Below are 25,818 nucleotides of genomic sequence, written 5' to 3'. Positions count from 1 at the left end.
GAAGAATCTGACCAGGTCGACAGGACTCACATAGACAGTTGCAGGAATCAAGAAGGAAGAACTCCTGTTGCAGAGTGCATACCGAGGATGGAATCCGAGACTTTCTCACGTAGGTTGTTGAGGCAGAATGTTTATTTTAGGGTTAAAACATCTGTGAGAAAAGTGGAGGGAAGAAGGATTGGGTAAGGAGAGAAAGGGGGCTGGTGTTTGGGCCCATGATAGCCTGAGCTTCGATATCAAAATGGGTAGCCGAGTGAAAGTGGTCCTCCAGAATCATTCCAGTGGAGCTGAGGTGGTTGGAACTTCAGACTGTGCAACTGACCCATCGTTGGATGTGGGAGAACTCTTTGCAGCCAAAGTAACCCCAGAAAGGGACAAGAGAGCTATTGGAATCTCCATTCTAAGTTACCTTTTGAAGGGAAATCCCACGGAGAATATCACAATAAACTTTCTTACATTAAGAAAAGCTTTCTTGGCAATATTGAGAGGATCAAGTAGAGAGTGTCAAGGGTGGAAGTGGAAAACCAAGTGGTGAGCCCTAGTAGCTGAATACGAGGAGATGTTAAGAATTTGACTCAACAAGGAGGAAGATGGTGTTGCAAAGAAGTGAAAAAAAGTCTAAACCTATTTTTGGACACAGGGCCTACAAGAGTAGAGAATGCACTGGACAAAGAGAGAAAGAGGGAAAATACTAAGTCCACTCCACTATGCAGCCTTTGTTCTGGATTTTTGTCACGACAATAATACCTAATCACAGATACTTTTTAAACAGTTCTCTCCCTCATCTGTTTCAGTGCAATATACATAATTTATCTTAACACCAGAAGAGCAGTTTTATTTATTCCCGCCTTAGTGTCTAATAACATGAGACCAGTAGTAGGGCTCTGGTGGCCCACTGGAGAACCTGCACTGCAACCCCAAAGGTATCTTGCTCTAATTCACGAGAGAAGCATGGGTGATCTTCTCTGAAGCACTGCACCACCTCGCAAAACCCACCAGATGGTCAGCTATGGATCGGTTCCAACTCAGTGCTACGTAACAGCAAGTAGAACCTGGCTACCACTTGCTGTTTATTCTGAAATTCACTTAGGATCTTCTTTCTATCACTTCTCATGTACATTATTTCCTTCCTTTTGGTCAAGATGAGGCCTTAATTTGATTTAGACCTTGTTAAATCTCATCCTTTAAGTCTATTTGCTTATGCCACAAACTCGAAGTAAATCTGGTTTTTCAGCTAGACTGGTAATTTGGAAGTTTAGCTGTTTTATTTGTAACAACATGTAATTGCCTACCTGGTAATCTGAGAGTAGTACACCCTTTTCTGTCAGCAACCTGTTTTGTGGGTTATTGTTTTTGTTGTGTGGTGTCTAGTCAACTGTGACTCATAGCAACCTATAGACAATAGCTCTGAACACTGCCCTATCCTGAGCCAAACTCCCTGTCTCTACACGCCTACCCCTCCTATTACCCCAGTCACTAAGTCAATCCATCTTATCTGGGGTCTTTCTCTCCTGTGCTGCACTTCTACCCTTTCAAGGATGATGTTCTCCAAGGACTGGTCCCTCCTGACTATGTGCCCAAAGTATGTGACATGGAGCTTCAAAACCCTTGCCTCTAAGGAGCAGCCTGGTTTCACACTCTCTAGGACAGACCTGCTAGTTCTCTTGGCAGTCCACAGTAAGCTCAATACTCTTCTCCAGCGCCACAACTCAAACGTATCGGTTCTTCTTCTGTCATCCTGAGTCGTCGTCCAGTTCTCTGGTGCATAGCAAGTAATTGTGAAGACCATGGCCTGGATCAGACACACTTTACTCTCTAGACTGACATCGTTGCTCTTCAGCACTCTGGAGAGGTCCCTGACAGCAGAATTTCCTAATGCGATTTGTCTTTTGATTGCCTGACCACTAGTGCCATGAGTATTAATTGTGAAACCAAGCAAGCTGAAATTGTTAACAATCTCAATCTTCTCCATCTATCAGGGTACTTCCAAATGTCCCAGTGGTGAGAATCTTTGTTTTCTTGATGCTGAACTTCAATCCATATCGAAGACTGTAGTTCTTGATCTTCTGCAGCAAGCACTTGAGGTCCACCTCAGGGTGTACCATCTGTGTATTGCAAGTTGTTGATGACTCTTCTCTAAACCCAATACCATATTCCTCCTCGGAAAGTCCAGTCTTATACATCTCTTGTGACATCTCTTACACAGGTAAATTGAAAAGGTATGGAGACAGGACACATTCCCTGATGCACTCCTTTCTTGATTTTGAACCATGCAGTGTTTCCTTGCTCTGTTTTGATGACTGCTTGTTGGTCCAAGTATAGGTTTCACATGAGCACAATGTCGTGTTCAATGTTAATATTGATACAAGTTTTTAAATTCGCACATATCTGAGAGGGAAAATAATGTCCTTTGGAGAGTCAGTATGTGGAAAAGCTGAAGATTCAGTGTTGTCTCTTTTTTTAATTGTCGTCAGTCTTTTTTCGTTTTGAGTTTCTGTGCTTTTTAAAATAAATAGTCCTCTTTTCATTTCTTTACTTTCTTCCACACCATCTTGTGACACCTGACAAGAATGATGAACTGTTATAAATGCTTGAGGGATGAGTATATTAAACCACTTTTTCTTTAAGTAACAGACTTTTGTGATGTGCTTTATCTTTCCGGTAGTCTTCTAAAGCATCTACAATTGAGGAGTATTTTTGCCTGGCTACTTAATGATATCAGTCTTGATTCATGTTATCCTGTGAAAGCAGTGCCTAGATTATGCCTCCTAGAGTTTGGGTTCTTTTTTGCATGCTCTTCCCCACCCCCCTTTTCTTGCATACAGAAGGCTTTTGTGTGCTGGCATAAAGGTCTTGGAATGCTGATGATGTCTGTAGTCTGTGAAATGAAAAGAAGTTAACAAGGATAGGAAGTGGTTTCACAGTCTGCTTCTATGCCACTTTTTGTTCATGTACCCAAAGTAATGTTGGGTAATATCCTTGTATGTTTTCCCATTTTTTCCCAGTGATGAGTAAAAGGCTGTCATCACCAGAGATGAAGATAAATTTTGGACTTCAGTTAAAATGCTCTTCACACCATGAGAACATCTAAACCTAAAACTTGACAACATCAAACATTGTTGAGGATGTAAACCTCATTAATCAGCAAATATTATTCGTCACTCGGAGGAATTGAAAAATGGCAGGGTTGCATTTGAAGATAGTCTGATATTTTCTTTCACAGTGGAGCGTTGTTGTTGCTGTGTACTATCAAATTGGGACCAAGCTAGAGCGGACCCTCTAGCGGGTCTTCAGAGGCAGTAAATTGCACGGGAGGAGACTGCCTGTCTTTTTCCTGTGGAGAAGCTGGTAGATTAAAAATGTGTACATTTGCATTGCTAGTGTGCTTTCTTACTGCTAAGCCACCACTTGGGAGCTCTGGTGGCCTAGTGGTAAGAAGTTGAGTTGCAATCCTAAAGGCATGAAGTTCGAATCTGCCAGAAGCTCCATGGAAGAAGGATGGGCAATGTCCTCTGGTGTGATCAACTGCCTCTGAAAACCCTCTCGAGAGTAGGCTATGGGTCAGTCTGATAACAGCACACAACAAGAAGCCACCAATAGGGAGTTCTGGTGGCCTACTAGTAAGAAGCTGCACTGTAATCCCAAAAGCAAGCAGTTCAAATCCATTAACTCTACAACACAAAGAGTCAGTCTTAATGTGAATTATGGACTTTAGCTATTAGTAATATGCCCATATTGGCTTACCAGCTGTCATGAGTTTAACATATTTACTTGAGATGTTAACAGGAGCAGGAACCATGTGTAGGGAGAAGAGGTGTACATGGGATTCTGTTCTTTCTGTACAGTTCTGTAAGCCACATGGTAACCACTACTGTCAAAGGAATTCCTACACATGACTATTCCTGTGTTTTCCACTAGAACTGTGCCCCATGGTGTTTTCAATGGCTACACTATATTGAACATACATCACTAGACCTTTCTTCTGAGATTCCTTAGGGTCGAATAAAATTCCTTAGGGTAGGATCAAACTACCAACCTTTTAGATAGTAACTGAGTACTTAACCTTTGGGCCAACTCAAAACCCTTAAACCCAAACTCATTGCCTTTGAGTTGATTCTGTCATGTGGTAACTTTCTACCAGGTTTCCAAGACTGTAAATCATTATGGGAAGAAGCTGTCTATCCTTCTCCCATGGAGCGACTAGTGAATTCAAACTACTAACCTTGAGGGGATAGCAGTCTGGCTGCAACATGCTCTGCCACCAGGATTTGTGGATTCCTGAGCCACATAGTAAATATAGTTAATATAATTGAATTTACACACAGATAGAGTTGGAAAGTTTTGTTAGACAAATTTTACTAAAATAATAATTTAAACAAAGTTATTAAATGAAAATATGCATTAGTCAGAGTTTTATCCAACATAAAAGACTTGGAATAAATATGGTGAGCTAGGTGGTGTGTCAGAATTAGTGAAACTGGCTCAGGAGAGAACAGGGTTCAGAGCTGCTAACAAAGGGTTGCTATGGGTTGCAGGTGACTCAAAAGTAAATAAAAACAATAACAACAACAACAACAACAACACAATAGATGAGTGGGGACAGAAATTGGTTCCAGAGACTGTATTAGACACTAGCTTCACATCTCAGTAACATATGGATAGAGATTTAATCCAGTAACCCAAACTCCTCTTCTGTGAAAGGAAATATCTCCTCAGATTGATGTGAGAATTAAATACAAAACGAAAACAAAATAATAAAAGGTATGTAGAGTAAAACATGGAGCTGTAGAAATACCAAGTTATGAAGTTAACGTTCTAGACTTTTCTTGGCTAAGAAATATTTGAGCTAATTTCCATCTAAGTACCTTGGTTCATCTACTCTAAATTGCCACAGATTTTGAAATACATCATCATTTTCCATACCACTAGAGGAAAATTTTCTGTTCTCAATTGCATTAGCAAGTATAAAACATAACCTGATTTCTCTGATGTTAAAATCTGAAATAGAAATGAATGTGAGACATGATGGATTATATGAAGGAGACAAAATAACAAGGAATTGTGTTGATGAGATGGCCAGTCTGAATTGGTGATGACTCATTCATGCAGCATCTTTGACAAAGCAGTTCTGCGTGTGACTCTCCAGTAATGAGAGCTGAAATGGATTAGTGTATCAGCAGAGCAATTGTCTTAATAAATAGATATTTGATTTCTAATTGGCACATTATATACACCCTAGAATAATGCTAATTGTTCCTTTTATAAATTCGTGCCAGCTGGTCTCAGCAGAGCTGGATCTTGTCCTTTCAATTAACTCCGTGGGAATCCTCTTTTGTTTTTCCTATGTGATATTTCAGTCTCTTTGTGGGCTCTTTAGGTTCCTACCTTTATGCTCCAGTTTCTCCATTTATACTGGGCTGTGAGCAGCGTCGATCTCCACCACCTTCATCTCCACAGCTATTTTTTGTTTCTATGAAAACAGACATTCCTTTCCCACATCCTCTGGGATTTTACTTGCACTTTCTCATTATTTTATTAATGTTGTTCTGATTAAAAAAAATAAAATTTCCTGTAAACTGCTATTTGAACTGGAGTGCTGCATTTTATCAGTTCAGATCCTGATGCATCTACTTAGCAACTGAATGTATTGGACAAATGAGCCCTTTCATTCATCATTTGCTTTCAGCTGGAAATTTGCAGTGCTAGTACTTGTTCATTGGGAAAATCTGCTGTCAGGGACCTATCCAGAGTCCAGAAAGCTACGAAGTCAGTCTAGAGGCTAAGGTGCACCCAATTCAGGCCATAGTCTTCATACTTAATTGCTATGCAATTGTTATGCTTCGGAGAGTTGGATATTGACTAAGGATGACAGAAGAAGAATTGATGTCTTTGAGCTGTAGTGCTGGAGAAGAGTCTTGAACATACATACCATGGACCACTAAGAAAATAAATAAGCCTGTCTTAGAAAGGGTGAAGCCAAGTTTCTTCTTGGAGGTTAGGATTCACATACTTTGGGTAAGTGGCCAGGAGAGACTGGTACTTGGAGGAGGACATCATGCTTGGAAGGGAGGAAGGACAGCACAGGAGAGGAAGACCTCGGGGTGAGGTGGATTGATACAGTAATTGGGGCAGTGGAGGTAGGTGTGTCAGAGTCTGTGAGAATGGCTCAGGACACAGCAGGCTTCAGAGCTGCTGTACATAGGGTTGCCATGGGTCACAAGTAACTCAATGGCACACAACAACAACAACAACACTTGTGTTTGATTAAAAAATTTGTTGGAAGAATTGAATAAACATACACAAAGCCCTTACGACATCATCTGGTATCAGATACTTACAATTGTTATCTCTCAATATACCAGTCGGTTCTTTTTTATTCTAAATTCACCATCAACCAAAAATATTGACTTTCAAGAATTATAGCATTGGATTGATGGAATGTTCTCGATGCCTGATTCTGTAACATTTCCTTTCCATGCCACTTGTCCTGACGAGGTAAAGGGGAGTAAGTTAAAGATCCTACAGATTCACCAAATATATAAAGATATTACATGTTCTCAATCTGAACTTGTATGTACTCCCAATGACTAAAGCTATCTTTCCTGTTCTTTCTATCTTGGACAATGATTTTTCTACAACTTTTGAGGAAGTCGCAAATTTGATTCTTGTGTTTTTTGATGCCAATTTTCAATAATTGTATTCACAGGAAATTGTAGAAAAGCATGCAAACACTTTCTGTAGACTCCATTTCACAAATGCAAAGTAGCTACTTTACATAAATTGTGAATGTCTATTTGTACAAGCGTACTCATTACATTTGCCTTTTATAAACCCTTCAATACAATTCTCACTTTCCCTCTCTTAGTCTTCCTAGTTCCTCAACATTTTCTTTGAGAAGACAAGTTAAATGATTTGAATGCAGCTCTATTCAGAACTCGTAAACCCTGTCATCGTAACTGGCAAAAATCACTGTGAATAAAAAAGAAGATGGATGATTTTATACATCCAGAAAGCAGTGTCACGTGTCCTTTGAAAGAATAAATATATAGGAAAGATAGACATCAAAAGTACACAAACTATAGCCATTGGTCTCAATGTGACTCATTGTTTGTGTTTGTAAATATAGTTTTATTGGAACACCCAAACGCATTCCTGTTGAGTAGGTTCTGAGTCATGGTATTGTAGTTGGGAGGTGACACTGAGTTAACTGCTGCACTTAGTGACCCTATGAAAAACAGAGTGGAACTTTCTCCTATTTTGTCTCATCCTTATGATCTCCAACATGCTTGAGTTCATGGTTGCACTCACTGTTGTCAATGCATCTCACTGAGAATTACTCTCTTTTGATGATAGCCAGCCTTTCCCAGCTTGATGGTATTTTATCCAAGGAACGGCTTTTTCTGACCACATGTCCAAATGTGAGATGATATTTCACCAATCTTATTTCTAAGGGCCCCTAAGGTTACACTTCTTTTAGTACAGATAGTTTCGTTCCTTTGACTGTCCCTGGAATATTCAATACTCTTTCTCAACACCTCAATCCAAAGGAATAATTTCATATTTGGTCATATTCACTGTCCAACTTTCAGGTGTGTGGGAAGCAGTTGAAAACACCATGTCTTAGATCAGGAGCATTTTAGTCTTTAAATTTTTATAATTGCTCTTTTGTGCTTTGGAGAGATCAGATTTCCCCAGTATAACATGTCTTTTGATTTCTTAACAGCTGATACCATGATTATTAATTGTACATTCAAGTAAATAAAATATAATTGACAACTTTCAATATTTTTTCCACTTCTCATGATGCTCATCATGTATCATATGTACAGGAGGGACCGTACCTTGGAGAAGGACAGGACAACACAGGAGAGAAAGACCCCAAATGGGATGGATTGACATAGTAACTGAGGCAATGGGGTAGGTGTGCTGGAGTTAGTGAGACTGGCTCAGGACAGGGCAGGCTTCAGAGCTGTTGTACATGGGATTTCTATGAGTCACAGGTGACTCGACAACACATAACAACAACAATCATGATGTTACCTATTGGTCCAGTGGTGAGAATTTTTGTTTTCTTGATGCTGAGATGTAATCTTTAGTGAAGACTGTAGTCTTTGATCTTCTGAAGCAAGTGCTTTTAGTTCTCTTCAATTTTTTCAAGAAAGGTTATGTCATCTGCTTACTGTAGGTAGTTGATGAGTCTTTCTTGAAACCTGATGCTAAAGGATACATGTCTGATGCACACCTTTCCTGATTTTGAACCATACAGAGCACCCTTATTCTATGTAGCTAACTTGCTTCTTGGTCTATATATGGATTTTCCATGAGAAGATATAAGTATACCCATTTCTATCAATATTATCCATAATTTGTTATGATCAATACAGTCAAATGTCATTTAATGCCTTTGCACTAAACTACAAGTAATATTTTTCTACAGTTCTGTAAGAACATCAAGAAAACAAAAATCCTTATCACTGGGTCAATAGACAATATCATGAGAGGTGGAGTAAGGACAGAAAATTGGCAGTGATTTCACCTTGCTTGAGTTCTATAATCAACAATCTTGTTATACTAGCAGTTAGGAAATGAGAAGACATGCTTCCCTGGGAAAATCTGCTGTCAGGAACCTCTCCAAAGCGCTGGAGAGCAAGGATGTTAGCTTAAAGACTAAGATGTGCCGGATACAAGCAATTACTTGCTGTGCATTGAGAACTGAATAGTGAATAAAGGCACTGGAAGAATAGATTTCTTTGAGTTGTGCTGCTGGAGATGAGTGCTGCATACGTGATGGACTGCCAGGAGAACGAACACTTATCTCTTGGAGAGAGTCCAGCCACGATGCTTCTCAAAGGGAAGGATGGGGAAACTTCATCTTCATACATTGGGCATGTTGTTAGGAGTGGTCAAGCCTTAGAAAAAGACATTGTGCTCAGATAGGTGGAAGTTCAGTGAAAGAGGGGAAGACCCGCAGTGAGACAGCTTGACATGATGAATGTCACAATGCGCTATGATGTGGCAGAGATGATGAAAACGGCACAGGATAGGGCAGTGTGCAGATCGGGAAAAGGTCACTGTAAGTGATATTCGACTCAATGGCACCTGATAATCGTGACAACGACAACAACAATTAACTAGTTATAAGAATCTTTGATTGATGAAGATGGTTAATTGCTAACAGAAGGGTTGAACGTTTTAATCTATTCAGAAGCATCTGAAAGGCCTATTGATGTGCTTCCAATAACTCAGATATTGAAAAATCCATGAGCACAATTCTAGTCTGACAACATCAGGTTTCTACGAGTTGAAATAATGATACTGATTTTTTTAAAAAAAATAAAATTGTGATTTTATTGAAAATTTATAGAAAGGTTAGATTTTCATTGTTTCATTGTTACCCTTTTCTCCTCCTTTCTCCTCCTTTTTGCTCCCAGTCCACTTTGTAATGCACCTCTTGTTCCAGCTCATCATTTATCACACGTATGATGCCCTGTCATACGTCCCCATCAGACATTCAGACAGTCCTTCCCCTCATCTGTTCCAGTGCAGTGTTCATTGGCTATGTCCACTCTTCCTGTTCTCCCCACCAGCCACTATATTGGTCCTATTTTATAACAGGGGTGCTATGCAGTATTTGTCCTTTTGTGACTGAGAAAATTAACTCCGCATAATGTCTTCCAGGCTTACTCATGTTGTGTAGTGTTGTGCAAGTTCATTGTTTTCAGTGCTACATAATAGTCCATTTGGACCACAGTTTTTCTATCCATTCATTGGTTGATGGGCAGTTGGGCTGCTGTCATCTCTTTGTTATTGTGAATAATGCCACAATAAACGTGAGTGAGTTGGAGTAATCTTCATTTCACCTGGTTCATTGGTAGAGATTGTGTTCTTCCTTCTGGTTATTTGTTGCTCTTCTACTAACAAATTGCTAAGAAAGCTATTTCTTGGAGAAGGACATCATGCTTGGAAAGATGGGAAGATGACAAAAGAGTGGATGGCCCTAAGCCGTATGGATTGGCTGAGTGACTGCAGCAACGGGCTCAAGTGTGTCAGAGATTGTGAGGTTGGCACAGGATAGGACAGGGTTCAGATTTGTTGTTTATAGGATTGCTATATACTCCATATATAGTATCTATAGTATCTATAGTACCTATAGTATCTATAGTATATATAGTATATATAGTATATACTCCACGTGATGGCACCTAACAACAACAGGTCCTAGTAAGTGACTCTGGGGGGGGGTGTCTGAACCCCAGGCCCACTGTATTATACTTTGTTACTGACTTGTTTGAATGAATGTGATGTGTTTTGAAATGACCCAATGAGATGTCTGAGCAGGACTCTTGGGCAACATTGAATGTTTCCACCCTCTCTAGCCAAGATTAAGGTCTACTCTTTGCATCTGCATTTGCCACTTCAGAATGTAGTATTGATATTTGATTTATTTGGTACCAGCTGTCAGAAATAAGGAGACATAGTGCCCTTGGAAAGTCTGCATATAGAGACCTTTTCAAGTTATTGAGGAGTAGTGATGTCAGTTTGAAGACTAAAGTATGTCTGATTCAGGCCATAGTCTTTCCAATTACTGGCTATGCATCTGAGAGCTGGGCAATGAATGAGGATGACAGAAAAAGAACTAATGCCTCTGAGCTGTGGTGTTGGAGAAGAATGTTGAATATCCCATGGACATCCAAGAGAACAAACAGCTATGTCTTGGAGAGGGTGCAGCTGTGGTGCTCTTTGGAGGCAAGAATGATGAGGCTTCACCTCAGAGGCTTTGGATATGTTGCTAGGAAGAGCTATTTCTTGGAGACGGACATGATGCTGGGAAGGGTGCAGATTCAGCGAGGGAAGAAAGACCCTCAGCCAGGTGGCCTGATACTCAGCCAGGTGACTCTTCTGATGGGCTCTGATGTGTCAGGAAATGTGAGGATAGCATAGGACACACTGGATTCAGATCTTTTATTTATTGGGTTGCTATGAGTCGTGCTCAACTCAATGACACCTATCAACAACAACAATAACAACAACAACAACAACAACAACATGGAAACTGATAAAGAGTTGCCTGTTACTTTGGGATAAAAGATTATTGCATTAGTGACGGTGAAGCTTAAGGTGTTCTAACAAAAAGACTCCACAGGTACAGTGACTTGAATAAGAGAGTTTATTTTATTTATGTAACCATTTGATTCTTGTAGCTTGAGAAGGGAACTCTATTGTGTGAGGACTCTTGTATGAAGGACCTGGTTTCTCTGCAGCTCATTCTTACACTGGTGGAATTTTTCCCCATCTGCAAAAGCAACATTGTACATCAATTTATCTATGCTTACAGCTCATGGTAAGGGGACAGAGATAGAGTCTGGGGCAATGAAAACTGTTTTCTCTTAAACAACCACAAGTTGTACCTCAATTACGTCCATTTATGTTTTTATTACAAGGGAAGCTGGGCTATGGAGTCTTTATCAGGCCCACCATGTTTGCAGGTCAAACCAAAGAGTAAAGGAAAGCTATTTTCACCAAAGAAAGAGAAGAAAGGAGGGCACCTCATAGCCTCAGTTCCCAAGCCCAGTGTGTCACCCACATTATTCAGCCTCCGGATAAATTATCTTTCTCCAAATCCTTGAGCTGAGACTCTAGAAGGCAGTTCACTCAGACCCCTGGGACATATAAATATCCATCTTAATCGCTATCGTTTTGAGAAGAGAGAATTTAGTGCTTCCCTTTACTACGTACTTTGGTATCCTGAGACTCTAAATCATGAAGTCCTTTATAGGGCTTGGCACACAGAAGATACATGATCTAAAACATTATTAAATGAATGTATAATGTATTTATTAGGCTTTTAGGAGAGTTATTGTTTGAAAATATTCAATAGAGTTCTGTTGAATACAGAATGAATGGCTGATTAAGTAATTTATAAATTATTAATCATAATACAGTCTTCTCATTGAAATTAGTGAGATGACTGCATGGGTTTCTTTTTCTTCCCTGTTTCTATAGACTAAAATAAAAAAGCAAAGTAAGTTTTTAAAAAACAGTGTGATCCTAGAAACAATTTATCTGGGACAAATTAAAACAGACAAGATATTTTAAAAATGGATACAGAAATGACAACAAAATTAGAGAATGCCAGAGGAAGACTTGAGAACTTTCAGAAAAGAACACAGACAGGAAGGGATCCAGGTTTTCAAGGCTGCAGGGGTGACGGAGGGCAGCAACGAGAAGGAACTAAAACAGAGGGACCAATGGAAAGTCCATCTGTAGATTAATCAACTCTTTTCAGACTCCCTTTCCTCCAGGTTCTGTTAGAGAAAATGACACCAGATTTTTTTCCCTCAATGTACAACCAATTTCCAGAACAGGATCTCTCCCACCCCCCTCAATGAAATGGTCTGACTTCATGCTGAGACTTTGGATTGAGATGGATGCTTTAAATTCGGATCATCTGAGTTTTAAGCACTGAGGTCACCTTCCCCAAAACAAAGATTGAAGGCTGATGTGCCCCACCACACATCGAAAATATATGATAGTAGCTATTCGAAGAAGAAAACAAAAATCTTTTAAAAGTGATTGACTCCCAGAATTGGATTAAAGGTAGCAAAGGTGAGGAGATTATTGCTTTCCATGAAAAATCCTTCATGATCAAGCCATTTGATTTACACTATTAAGCGGATGTTTGTATTGCTTTAAAAATTCATGACCAAATAGCAGATACAAAAGCATTAACAGCAGCAACAGCAAACAATAAACAAGCCCTTTCAGATGGCACAGAGTAAGCCAAGCATCTTTTTCTTTTTTTTCTCCCCTAGCTCAAGAAAAAGTTCCAAAGAGCAAAAGTTGCTCAAGGTCACTGTATATTAATGACAAACATTAAACAGGACGATCTTGACAAATTATTATCTGCATGCTTTGCATTTGTCAAGTATATTGAAGCTGTGGATCCGGAGAACTGACTGACTGTTTAGGTTTGGATTGTTCCCATCAGTTGGACTAGGCATTGTAGCCCGTAGACAATTGTGAAGCTAACCCAAAGGCCTCACATATCTGACAGTTCGAGTCTATTAGTGGCTTCTGGAGAGGAAGATAGGCAATGTTTTTCCATGGGATTTATAGCCTTGGAAACCCAATGTTTCCTTCTGGCATCAGTTCCAACTTGAAAACAATGAGTCTAAGTTTTGAGTTGTGATACTAGCTTAGAGTGAGATCTTTAAATCTCAGATTCAGATGGTGTCTAAGATTGCTGTTCTTTTTAGTTTCTATTTGCTGGGCAATGATTAAAGATATTTCAATGAGTGAGAAGAGGATTACTTATTTTCCTTCCCAGTAGTTAAGGAACTACCTGACGAAGCACAGATTGGTTTTTTTGCAAACTAACCTTAACTTCAAGTTAACCTTAACTACAAGTGTTCAGGTCTTTCATTCATAGTGTCGCCTATGACTCGACAGCACTTAACAACAATAGCAACAACGAGAGAGCTCTGTTGGCCTAGTGGACAGAAAGTTACGCTACCAAGCCAAAGGTGGGTGCTTTTAATCTGTGGTCCTCAGACCTGGTTTTAATTGTTTTTGGTCAAACATTCTTCTAAGTGGTACAGCACTGGTCTGTCCATTTGCTGTACAGAGATGACTCATAGTTGTGGTGATGCTAAACACTGTGACACTGATGTATCAAATGTGAGAATGGTTACCCATGGTGGACAATGTTTAACAGAGCTTCCCGATTAAAACAAGGTTGGAAGCAGGAGTGGCATCCACTTCCAAAATGGCTTGCCTCTGGAAACTCTACGCATGTGGAGAAACAGTGAAAGTCATACAATTGTTCAGGTCTTTCATTAATAGGGTCACTATGAGTTGGCTACGACTCAATGACTCTTAAGAACAACCACCACCACCACCACCACCACCACCTTAAGTTCATTTGTTAGTGTCACATAGACATCTTTCCTCTCCTTGAATCCGTCATAGAGGACAGGGGAATATATATTGAGATTTTTAGAATATTTTTATTATGTAGCCCTCCAGGTATTTTTCAAATTGGTCTCACATTGCTATTCAATATTGTTTCTTCCTAAAAGAAATAAAATTAATTTAGCTTTACATGAAAGCTTGTATTATTTTCTAATATAAGTTAGTTTAAACATTGTCTTCTCTGAGGTTTTAAAAGTCTTTTAAAAGTATATTGTAACCATTCAAGTTAGCATCTATAATTTTCATAAAAATTAATCATACCGCTTTTGTCATTTTTACCTCTCGAGATACACAAAATCTCATTGCTATTGAGTTGTAACTGATTCATAGCTGTCGCTCAAGGTGGGTTCTGAGGCAATAGATTGTATAGGAGACTGTCCATCTTTCTCCTGCTGGTAGATTCAAACATTGCACTAACAGGGAATTATTGTAGGCAGTCTCATTAAATGATCTCATGATTCACCTGTGTGTGGTTTTTGGTCATGCAACAGATTGTGGTTTTTAATGCTGTCAGTTTGTGCCAGCCATCGTGAGCCAATTTCCTGATTTATGATCCCTCCCACACATACTTTTGGGATTTAATTAATTTATTTGGTCAATCTCATTTGTGAACTTGAAAAACCAACAGCACGAAAGAGAATAGTTTATAAAAAACCTCAAAACTCATTGCCCTTGTATCAGAAGAACCAATTCAGAGAGAGTCACTCAGGTGGGTGTTTGGAGACTGTAAGTTATACAGCAGGAGATTGCTAGGACTGTTCCCTTGTTCTGTTCAGGCAATAGTTTCTTGGTGTAAGTATCAATTTTGCATAAGCTCAATTAAGTGTCCCACGTTTTCCATTCTTCTCAATGTTAGTCATAATTTGTTATGACCCACACAAACCTTCCCCCCCCCCATAGGCCATAAAGTACAAGCAAATATCTTACTGGTATTCTGTACTTTCAAATAAAATTCATTTGAATTCATCTTCAGGAAAATTTTACTTGCATGTGGCATTAATGATACTGTTCAATGATTTTCACATTCTGTTGGATCAGCTTTTTTCCTTTTGAATGGGAACAAATGTGGATTGCTGACAGTCAGGTGGCCAGGTGATTGTCTTCCAAAGTGTTCTGAAACACTTTTTGCAAAAGATCAAAGATTACTGCCTTCGTTACGGATTACATCTCAACACCAACAAAACAGAAATTCCCCAACTTGACTCATAGGCAACACTGTGCTGGATGGAGAAAAGATTGAAGAGGAGATTTGTCAATGATTTCATTTTACTTGGAGTCGTAATCAACATTCCTGGTATTAGTAAGTCAAGACATAAAAAAGATGTGCTACGTTGGAAAAATCTGTTCCTAAAGGCCTAAAGTGCACAGTGCCCAAGAGCAAGGATATTAAAGACTAAGGTGTACCCATTCCAAGCCATGTCTTTACAATTCCTCCCTGTACTTCTGAAAGTCATTCAATGAATAAGGATAGCAGAAGCATTGATACTTCCCCCCCCACCCCGATATGACGATACATAACAACAACAACCATCTCACTGTCAAGAACTCTAGTGGTGAGTGGTTTAAACTCTGGGTTGTTAATTCAAAGATTGGCAGTGTGTGCGCAATGGCTAATCTGAGAACGATGGGGCAAAGGTGGGAGAAAGATGAGGTAGTCAATTCTTACGAAGAACACACCTTCGGTAACCTTAGGGTGCACATCCAATCCCTTCTGTCCTATGGGATTGTTGTGAGATGAAATTATTTTAGGGTTTTTTGTGGTGGGCTTTTTTGATGGGGGTTGGTAGATGGGAGAGAGAAAAAGTAGAGGGTGGGCGGGACATTGTTTCTTCACCAGTTTGTTGGTTTTTTAAAAAATTTTTAATTAATTTTAATGAACATTTACAGAGATTTTAGATTTCTTTTTGAGTTGTGATTTTGGAGTAGACTATTTAACATCCCTCGGACTGTGAGAGAACAAACATGTTTATCTTGGAGGAAATGCAACCAGGATGTCCCTTAGAGGCAAAGACGGTGAAATTTTGTCTCACATGCTTTGGGCATGTGGTCAGGAGAGGTCAATCCTCGGAAAATCATGCTGGGGATGTGAAGTGTCAGGAAAATATAGATAGACTCCCAACAAGATGGTTTGACAGTGACCGTAGCAATGAATGGGCTTGCATAGATCAGAGATTGTGAGGATGGCACTGAATAGGTCAAAGTTCTGATCTGTTATTAACAGGGTCACTATGTGTCGTGGTCAACTCCATGGCGCCTAACAACAACAACAACAACAACAACAACAACAGCATTATTACTACTGATTAGTTACCTGGTGCTACCTTAACAAACACGTTTCAAGTGGGTAGTGTTAAATAATTGTAATTTGTTGCCTCAACATTTTAGAAGCAAGGGGTCCAAATTAAAGGCGTAGGCAGAGTTGTGCTCTCTCTGCTGCTGTTGTTGTTGTTATGTGCCGTCGAGTCACCTGCGACTCATAGCGACCCTGTGTACAACAGCCCTAAACTCCGCTCTGTCCCATGCCAATTGCACTGTCTCTGACACTCCCATCCCAATTATCCCAGTCACTGAATCAATCCACCTCATAGAGGGCCTTCCTCTCCTGTGCCATCCCTCCACCCTCCCAAGCATGATGTCCCTCTCTAAAGACCGGTCTCTCCTCACAACATGTCCAAAGTAAGTTAGACGGAGCCTCAGAATCCTTGCCTCCAAGGAGCCACCCGGTTTAACCCTCTCCAGGACAAATCTACTTGTTTTCCTAGCAGTCCATGGTATTCTCAATACTCTTCTCCAGCACCACAGCTCAAAGGCACCAATTCTCCTTCTATCCTCCTTGGTCATTGTCCAACTCTCTGATGCATAACAGGTGATTGCGAAGACCATGGCCTGTATCAGACACACCTTAGTCTCCAGAGAGACACCACTGCTCTTCAGCACTTTGGAGAGGTCCCTAACAGCAGACTTTCCCATGGCAATGCGCCTTTTAATTTCCTGGCTGCTGGTGCCAAGACTGTTGACTATGGAGTCAAGCAAACTAAAGCTGTATACAATCTCAATCTCTTCACCATCCATCCTGATGCTGCCAATTGGTCCAGTGGTGAGAATCTTTGTCTTCCTGACATTGAGCCTTAATCCAACTCTCTGCTGTAGGAGAACATTATTTTGTGTCTTACTCACCATCTGACCACTCTGAGTGTTTCTCGGTTCTCTACTTTGTACCTAGATGGTCACGTGGCACCTTCCCCTATGAGCCTTTATGCTGACTCTAGTGCTTATTTCTGGGTAAGATTGTGTCTGCTCAAAGACCACTGATAACCCATCACTAGGAAGAGAGTAGATTTAGGATCCATGCTTTTATCAAAATAATAAAATTCCAGAGGGGTCACATTCATAGTTAAGGGATTAGCAAACCAACCTATTATTTTGGAGGACACAATTAAAGCCATAACAACCACCCACAGTACTTATGAAGACAGAAAAAATCATATGTGAAGAGTGCTGAGCATTTTGCCTCCTTTTTACTCAGCAGTACATGTTGCCAATAGTAATATTAAACATACCATGAACCACCAAGAGAACAAGCACATCTGTCTTGGAGAGGGTGAAATCAAGTTTCTCCTTGGAGGTAAGGATTTTGAAGCTCTGTCTCTCACACTTTGGGCAGGTGGCCAGGAGAGACCAGTCCTTGGAGAAGGACATCATGCTTGGAAGGGTGGAGGGACAGCGCAGGAGAGGAAGGTCCTGGATGAGATGGATTGACACAGTAATTCGGGTAATGGAGTTAGGTGTGTTAGAGTCAGGGAAATTGGTACAGGGCAGGGAAGGTTCAGAGCTACATAGGCCAGGGTTCAGAGATATAGTCGGAACCCGTAGTCACAGGTGACTCAATGGCACATAATAAAACAACAACAACAACAACAACAACAACAACAACATGTACCATGGAATCAGAATCAGCTCATAGTTAACCCCCCACTGAGTCTTCAGAGGCAGTATATCACACAGGAGGAGACTGCTCGCCTTTCTCTTATGGAATGGCTGGTGGATTCTACGTGGAATCCTTTAGGTTGGTAGTGCAACTCCTAATCTCTAAGCCATCTGTGCTTAACAGAACTTTAAAAGCTATGTATTTCTAAAATAAGAATGAATATTGGCCAGAGAAGCCCTATTTAACTTTTCTTATGGGACTTTCTTAATAAAATATTAATGGAATCACTTAATATAGTTCTCCATCAAAAAAACCCTAAATATAATTTTCAAAACACTGAGTTCCCAGGGCATGTGGGACAAAACAGGCACAGACAAAGCCTTTGCTCTCCAGAAGCTCACAGACTAGTAGAGGAGACAGAACAATTTGGAAAAAAAAATTGCAAAGGGTTAAACACAATGAAATAAATTAAATTGCAATCCCAAAATGGATGTTGGTGCTGAATTTGCATACTGAACAATTACTGCATCACTGTTAAAGGGCAGAAATGCAAGAAAAGTCATCAAGCTCATAATGCGAATGGGAGCTTGATTTTAGTTTCAAATGGAATCATTTAGTGGACCAGAGCAGACACCTCAAGCCCTCCTAAAAGCTCTATTTGAGGAAGTGCTTGTAATTCCTCCGCCCCTTTCCTTTTTGGATATAAGACAGGAAACCACTGCATTTATTAAATTGCTTGCCTTACATGGTTTGGGGAAGTAAGGCCAAAAATTCATCTAGCGGATATTCTTCTAAATGCTGTTTATGTGAGCCAACAGAGAGAATTAGTGTGCACATCCATATCAAATGCTCACACTCTCAACTCTTCAGTTCATTATGTAGCTGTCACGAAACAAGGACACGTCTAATCGGCTTTGCCAGAAGCTAAGCTGTTCCTGCCCCCCCCTCCATCTTCATTGGCGGGAAGTCTCATTCCTGATTTGATACAGAAAACTTAGCCACCTCTACAGAAGAATTAATGTTAAAATGAATCCACGGACAGATGCGTTTTTGCATACGCTTTCCAAAGCTCAATGACATGTTAGAATATTGCTGGTGTGTGGAAACTTGTGACTTGGGCCACGTGACTGGCATTTCCTTCAGGGGCACAAGTGGGACGAGTGCTTGAAGATCAAATGCCACTTCATGCCTGGTATTACATTAGGCACTGTCAGAAGCTCTGGTGCTGATTTATTATCATTATTTATCCGATTTGCACCACTTTATACCTTGTGTCAAATAATCTCTAACTCAGCTCTGAGTTACTAGTAATGAAAGCAAGTTGGACATACTATCACATGCAATATGGTAATCGTATATATGATTATTGTTTTTCATTGTTAAAATTTTCTTTCAACCTTTTAAGGCACCCTCACTTAGATGATTCCAATATCATGAATTCCCCTTGAGAGCTTAAATTTTCATCACACACGACACGAAGTAGACGCCAGGTGCTATTTCTCTTTGAATAACAACATTTTGTCTACTACAAAAAAATAAAGATATTAAGTAGTTACATTTTATATCTGGAAATCTTGTGGCTTTTCCCTAAATTGAGGGATAACTGTGTCCTTGTCCTAAGTTAGTAGACGATCTGGTGGCATAGTGCATGAAGAATGGAGCTTCTAACCCAAAAGCCACACCTCTCTAGCTATTCAAATCCACGAGCCACTTCTCTGGAGAAAGATAGACAACTATCTTACATGCTATGTATTGTACCCCTGGAAAACCAATGAAGGGTCAGCTATGAATTGATTCTGACCCCATGACAACTTATTTTTGAAAGGGAATGGGAGCAACTGAGAGTTTTATGCTCAGAAGTTAACGCTTTAATCATTTTTTTATTTTATTTTCTTTTTTAAAATCTTATTATTTTATATGTGTGTGTGTACTGTCAAATGGGATCTGACTGGTACAGGAGGAGATTGTCCCTCCTTCTCCAGCAGAACATTTGGTGGATTTGAAACATGCATCTCTGGTATTGCAGTGCAGCTTCTTGCCACTAGGCCGTCAGAGCTCCCTCTTTAATGATTTATATGACTGTTTCCCCTGAACTATACAGTTACTCTTTATAATTATTCTGGGCGATAGAACTATTGGGAGCACTGGTGACTTAGTGGTAAAGAGAAGTGCTGCCAGCCCAAAAGCAAACAATTCAACTGTACCGGTGGCTGGTGGCTGTGCTGGAGAAAGACGGGTAATCTCCTGTGCAATTCACAGCCTCTAAAAACCTGTTGGAGGGTTGGAGCTGATTCTGGCTCTCACGGAGCCAGAGCCAGGGGTCTTCACCGTGTTTGCCGGAGAACTGAGAGAAGATGCCATCATTGATCAGACTAAGGGAACCTTCTAAAACTGACCTGAGCCATGAGGCCGAAGGTCAAAGGGTCTGCTACCTTGTTTGAGAAGCTGTCTGTCCTGAGGGATTGTATCCTGCTGTCTATCTGAATTATAGCCTTATAACATCCCTAATAAACCTCATAACTGTAAGTATGGTTCTATGAAGTCTGTGTGGCCATTGCAATTGATTTTGGATCAATCAGAGCCCTAAAATGGGTGTTGGAATAAGCAGAAGTAGGTGCAGCAAAATTAGGACTATGCCTGACCTTAAAGGAATCAATTTAGTGCTGTAGATGTTGATGGGGACAGTTCTCCTTTGTAGAGGTCAGACATGGCCTTCTTTCTTTTACACTAAGAAAGAAGAAGGTAGGAAGGTTTAGTCTGCACAGAATCACTCTCAGTGCTACGTTATATTTAGAGCACTGTATTAATTCTCCTCACCTTGGAGTATTTATTGGAAAATGGATTTATTTGGGAGGACCTATTTGGGTAACTGAACCCAAACTCTCTGGGGGAAAAGAAAATTTATGAATTCATATAATGTGTGGTTAACACATAAGATGTGTTATAAGATGTCATGTCTTCATTTACATTTTTTGGAGGAGCAAAGCCAGGGAAGCATACATATTAATGCACTTGTTGTTGTTATGCCTGGTTGAGTTGGAACTGACTCCTAGCTGACCCTCCAGTGGGTTTGCAGAGGCTGTAAATCACACAGAAAGAGATTGCCCATTCTTCTCCTGTGGAGCAGTTGGTGGATTTGAACTGTGTGTGCTTTTGGAATTGTAGCACAGCTTCTTAGCACTGTGCAACCATAGCTCACTACATAAATATTTAGAAATACATTTATTTCCAGAAAATAGTGCACACAATTGTGGAGGATGGTACACTCCAAACCAATGCGTCTGGAGACCTCTATGGACTCACAATATCATTGGGTCTGACGAACCCCAAGTCTTCATATCAGGTGGTAGGTTGTTGGTTCACTGGGATGAGAAAGCTGGTGAATTCAAAATCTGCAGATCAGGAAAAACCTGAAGCCTTCCTCTGTCCCAAGAACTTAGTTTCACTTGAAGAAATACACAAAATTACTGGCAATAGAGATGTAATGCAAATCAAAGCAATGCAGTCAGTACCAGCAGTGACTTTTAATAAGACAGAAAACAGTAAGTATTGTTGAGAGGATGCAGACACACTGAAACTTTAATGCACTGCTGGTGGGTTACAACCACTCTGTAAGGCAGTTTGGCATTTCCTCCCAAAGCTGAATACAGAAAACCCTTATGACCTAGCTATTCCACTGCTGAGAATATACTTCAAGGACGTAAGAACTAAGACATGAATGGAGATATGTATATCTTTGTTCATAACAATATTATTCACAATAGTAAGAAAATGGAAACAGACTAAATACCCATCAACAAATGAATGGACTGAAAAATTTTGGTACATTCACACAATGGAATACTATGCAGGACTAAAAAACAATGATTGAACTAACTCAGTCTCATAAGGACAAATACTGCATAAGACCATTATTGTAAAAATAGGAGAATTATTCAGATAGAATAATTGAGCAAGATGTGTACAAATGTTCAGAAGGTGAAAGGGAGAGCGAAAAAGGGGTGGAAAAAGAGGAAGGTTGGAAATCACTAGATTACAGAGGTCAGTGGGCAGCTAGGGGAATGAAGGAACAAGAGAAGTTCCATGTAGACTTGAAAAGATGGACCACAATAGGCATCGGTCAATAGTAATAATATAAAATTGAGCATATATGGATAATTGTATAAAACACAGTGTATATGAATAAAATACAAAGCATATGAATTCTTGTGTGCAAAGCAATAAAAATATGGAAATGTTAAAAAAAAAAAACGAAACAAACACACAAATTGAATGTCAGTGGATGATGAGGTAATTGTAGAATAGACAAAGCATGGACTTTGCCAGAACGTTCATACATATGTTGGATACAGACACACTTAAAATCAAACTTCTCTTCCAATGTGATTTACTACTCACAGCAAATCACAAAATAGAGAATTACACAATGTTTACCAAATAAGTATGGATTGTACATAGGTATAGATTGCATCTCAATGTAAAAAAAAAATAAGATTCTTACTACTGGACTGATAAAATGAAGATGATGGATGAAGAGGAGATTGAAACTGGTGGCAACTTCATCTTACTTGATTCCACCATTAACACCCTTGGTACCAGCAGTCAGGAAATCAGGAGACGTATTGCACTGAAAAAAGTCTGGAGTTAGGGACCTTTCAAAATTATTGAGAAGTAATGATGTCAGTTTGAGGACCAAGGTGTGTCTGATTCAAGCCATAGTCTTTCTGATCACTTGCTATGCATCTGAGAGCTGGACTAGGAATAAGGATGACAGGAGAAGAATTGACACCTTTGAGTTGTGGTGCTGAGAAGAGCGCTGACCATCCCATGAATAGCCAAGAGAATAAACAAATATGTATGGAGAGGGTGCAGCCAGAGTGTTCTTTGGAGGCAAGAATGATGGGTATGCTGCTAGGAGGGGCAACATTCTTTTAAATTTTTTTACTTCTTTTGCATTTCAAAATGTTGTACTTATATGATTTTTCTCATGAATTTACCAAATTTGATTGTATTCTGACATTTTAAAAATATAGTTGACAAATTATGAGGATTGATTCAGAAATCTTACAGTGGAAGATGTCCATTTTACTTAAAAATAATGAGCCTTGATTCAGAGAATCTTTACACCACTTCCTTGTTTGATACTTTGGGACAAGTTGATTAAAGGTCTTATCACTTGCCTCTAGTTTAGAAAGGTTGGCATAGAAGTATATATTGACAATGAAACACTTTGTTGTTTTTATTGTATAATATAATATCGTTCCACAGCATATGGTAATCACTTAATACATTGTAGTGAAGCACAGAAATTAAACTTTTGGGTGCTAATGGAATGGTATAAGGTTCAAAGAATGATGTCACTTTGCAGAACAAAGATGTGTCAGTCTCTTTTTTTAACAAAAAATACGGTCTTAGAAATCCTGTGGGATATTCTGTTCTAGATCTTGATGGCAAGGAGGATGCTTTTGGTTAATTAATATTACTTTCTCTTATGTGTCTTATTTATTTCCAAATGATGCTTCAGAGAACTGAAACAAAGATGAAAGTAGTTACCAATACTTTCCACTTTTGCCAGATGCCAGTACCTGATTCCATAACTAGTATGGCAAATAAGATACTACTAATCAGTTCCAATGTAATAGGAACAAAAGAATTCAAGATGGAAGGATCCTCAGCCTTGACATAGGTCCTACCCTTCTCATGCCACTTGTCAAAAAGAATCTCGTGTTGTGTCTGCTACATTCCCTTTCAGCCTTGATCTTTACTCTTTAAAAAGAGTTTTATCTGTCTGTTTATGACATTTTAGGGTGCAAACATGGGAGCACGGACAAGACTGGACAAAAGAGGGAAAATTAGAGAGGCAAGAAGAGAGGGTACAGATCTAATGCATGTTAGGAAATCAGTGGAGTAGCACTCAGCAATTTTGACTATTTAGATATTCTAGAGAAGCTTCTGGAATTTAGAGAATAGGAGAGGGTAGGTAGAAGAGGTGCTATTGTGTTAATCTACTTTAAAATTGCTTAAAAATGAATGTACAATAAAATTTAAGTAATATTTATTGTTAAAGAATATTTTATTATATGCAGTATTCTGCTAATACTAAGCCATGTGGCAAGATGGATTGCCTTTGGCTTACAAGAAGCTTCTGTTATGTTTTCTTCCCCAGTTAAGGTGGTTGGCATAAGAAGAGGTTCTGAGCCTAAGAAGGCAAAAGAAGTACTTTACTATGCTCAAATTATGAGAGAGGAGAAAAGAGAAAGATTACTCGTTAATGATATTCTGTGTTGCACAGATACAGTGTCTCTGAAACCCAATCTGTGGTTTTCATACATTTAAGAAACTATCCTCCTAGGATCCCAAGTGCCACAGACCGAAACAGGAAGTGTCTAAGTGTGTTCAAAGACTCATCCTTTCACTAATAACCCCACAAATACATATTAACAATTTTGTGGTCATGGCACAACTTAAACAGATATTAAAAACTTGGAATGTAGCTTCCTTTTAAAAATCTATAAATGTGCTTTAATTAAAAATGAGAAGTGTTTTCCACTGTCTGTGCAATGCTTGATCTAAAGCAAGACTGTTTACCTTCTCAAGTATTAATTTCTTTCTAAAACCTTCCTACTAATATCTCAGATGTTTCCACATAACCTGGGCTGTTTTTGTTTATATGTTACTTAAATTAATAAAAGCACTCTAAATTTCAGCTAGACTAATAAATAGAAAAAGAACCAAGAACATTTACAGGAGGGAAAAATATCCCATATTTATGAGCTATTTGTTAACACAATCAGAAACTAAAAAATATTATGAATCCATGGTAATTTCCTAAGTGAAAATGGCACCAAAATTAATAACTAAAACAGGAGGAGCAAAAGCAAGCTTCTAGCACACAAAAATTATAATATTTAAAATCAGTGAAGAAAAGGCAGGAAAATGGTACTGAAATAACCCAGTAAAATACTAACTAGTAAAAAATGTAATTACTTTCTCATTCCTTTGACTACGTTTGATACTTTATAGAAAATAAAGCATAACAAACATTCTTAATATCAGCAGAGGAGCATACTGGCCGTCTTTAGGCATTAAACTCATAAAGTAAAATAGGAATAAGTTTAACTACATTAAAGCTGTTGTTCCTTCACTTGAGAATGTGTTGTAAATGAGTATGGAAATGAGGGCTTATAAAACAAGGAGTGAAGGTACAAACTGGGTACGCCACATAGAGAAGTGGCCCACGGCCCTGATGTCATTGCTTATTACACATACTTAAACCCAACTTTCAAATGAATAAAAACCATAGTGGTAACATTACAATCATAACTCCAAGTCTTTGGCTTTTTGTCACCTTTTGGATCTGTAACCAAATGTTCTCTTTTGGTTCAGCTCTCTTCCAAACAATCAACAGACACAACACCCCTGTTATCAATATCTACAGCATAAAATCAGTTCTCACAAGGTCAGACAGATCCCCAATGCTCCCACACCTCTTTCTGCTTACAATAAATCCTTGATGTTAAGGACTTGACAACCCAAAGGAATGTGATTTGAATTCACCTGCTCCATGGGAAAAAGATGCACACTCTCCTGTGCAATTTACTGCCTCTGAAAGCCCATTGGCAGGTCAGCTAGGAGTCAGTTCCGACTCGGTGGTACAAAACAACAACAACCCTTTGTATCAACAAATCTACTTTTAGTAGCTAAGGAAATAGCGAGATAAGTACTGAAATAAATTTAAACATGTATTTAACACTATATTGATTTTTGTGTGGGGTTTTAATCGTATTGTTTTATTTACAAAGTTTATATACATTGTTTTTTTTTTTAATTTAGGTTGTTTATTTTTCATTTCAATGAACATCTACAGAGATTTTGGGATTCCATCTCTGTGTCTCACCGACCCTATCTCCCTCCCGCCC

General features: G+C 39.2%; 1 pseudogene; it reads left to right on the top strand.

Annotated features, from left to right (window-relative positions):
- The first annotated feature begins 241 nt into the window (after positions 1 to 241).
- LOC102876619 overlaps positions 242 to 25,818 on the top strand; it is a 177,775-nt pseudogene continuing 152,198 nt past the window's right edge.

This window comes from Elephantulus edwardii, unplaced genomic scaffold, assembly GCF_000299155.1.
Source record: "Elephantulus edwardii isolate Elephantulus edwardi_28Jun2011 unplaced genomic scaffold, EleEdw1.0 scaffold00087, whole genome shotgun sequence".
Lineage (NCBI taxonomy): Eukaryota > Metazoa > Chordata > Mammalia > Macroscelidea > Macroscelididae > Elephantulus > Elephantulus edwardii.
This window is presented reverse-complemented; position numbering and strand designations above follow the sequence as displayed.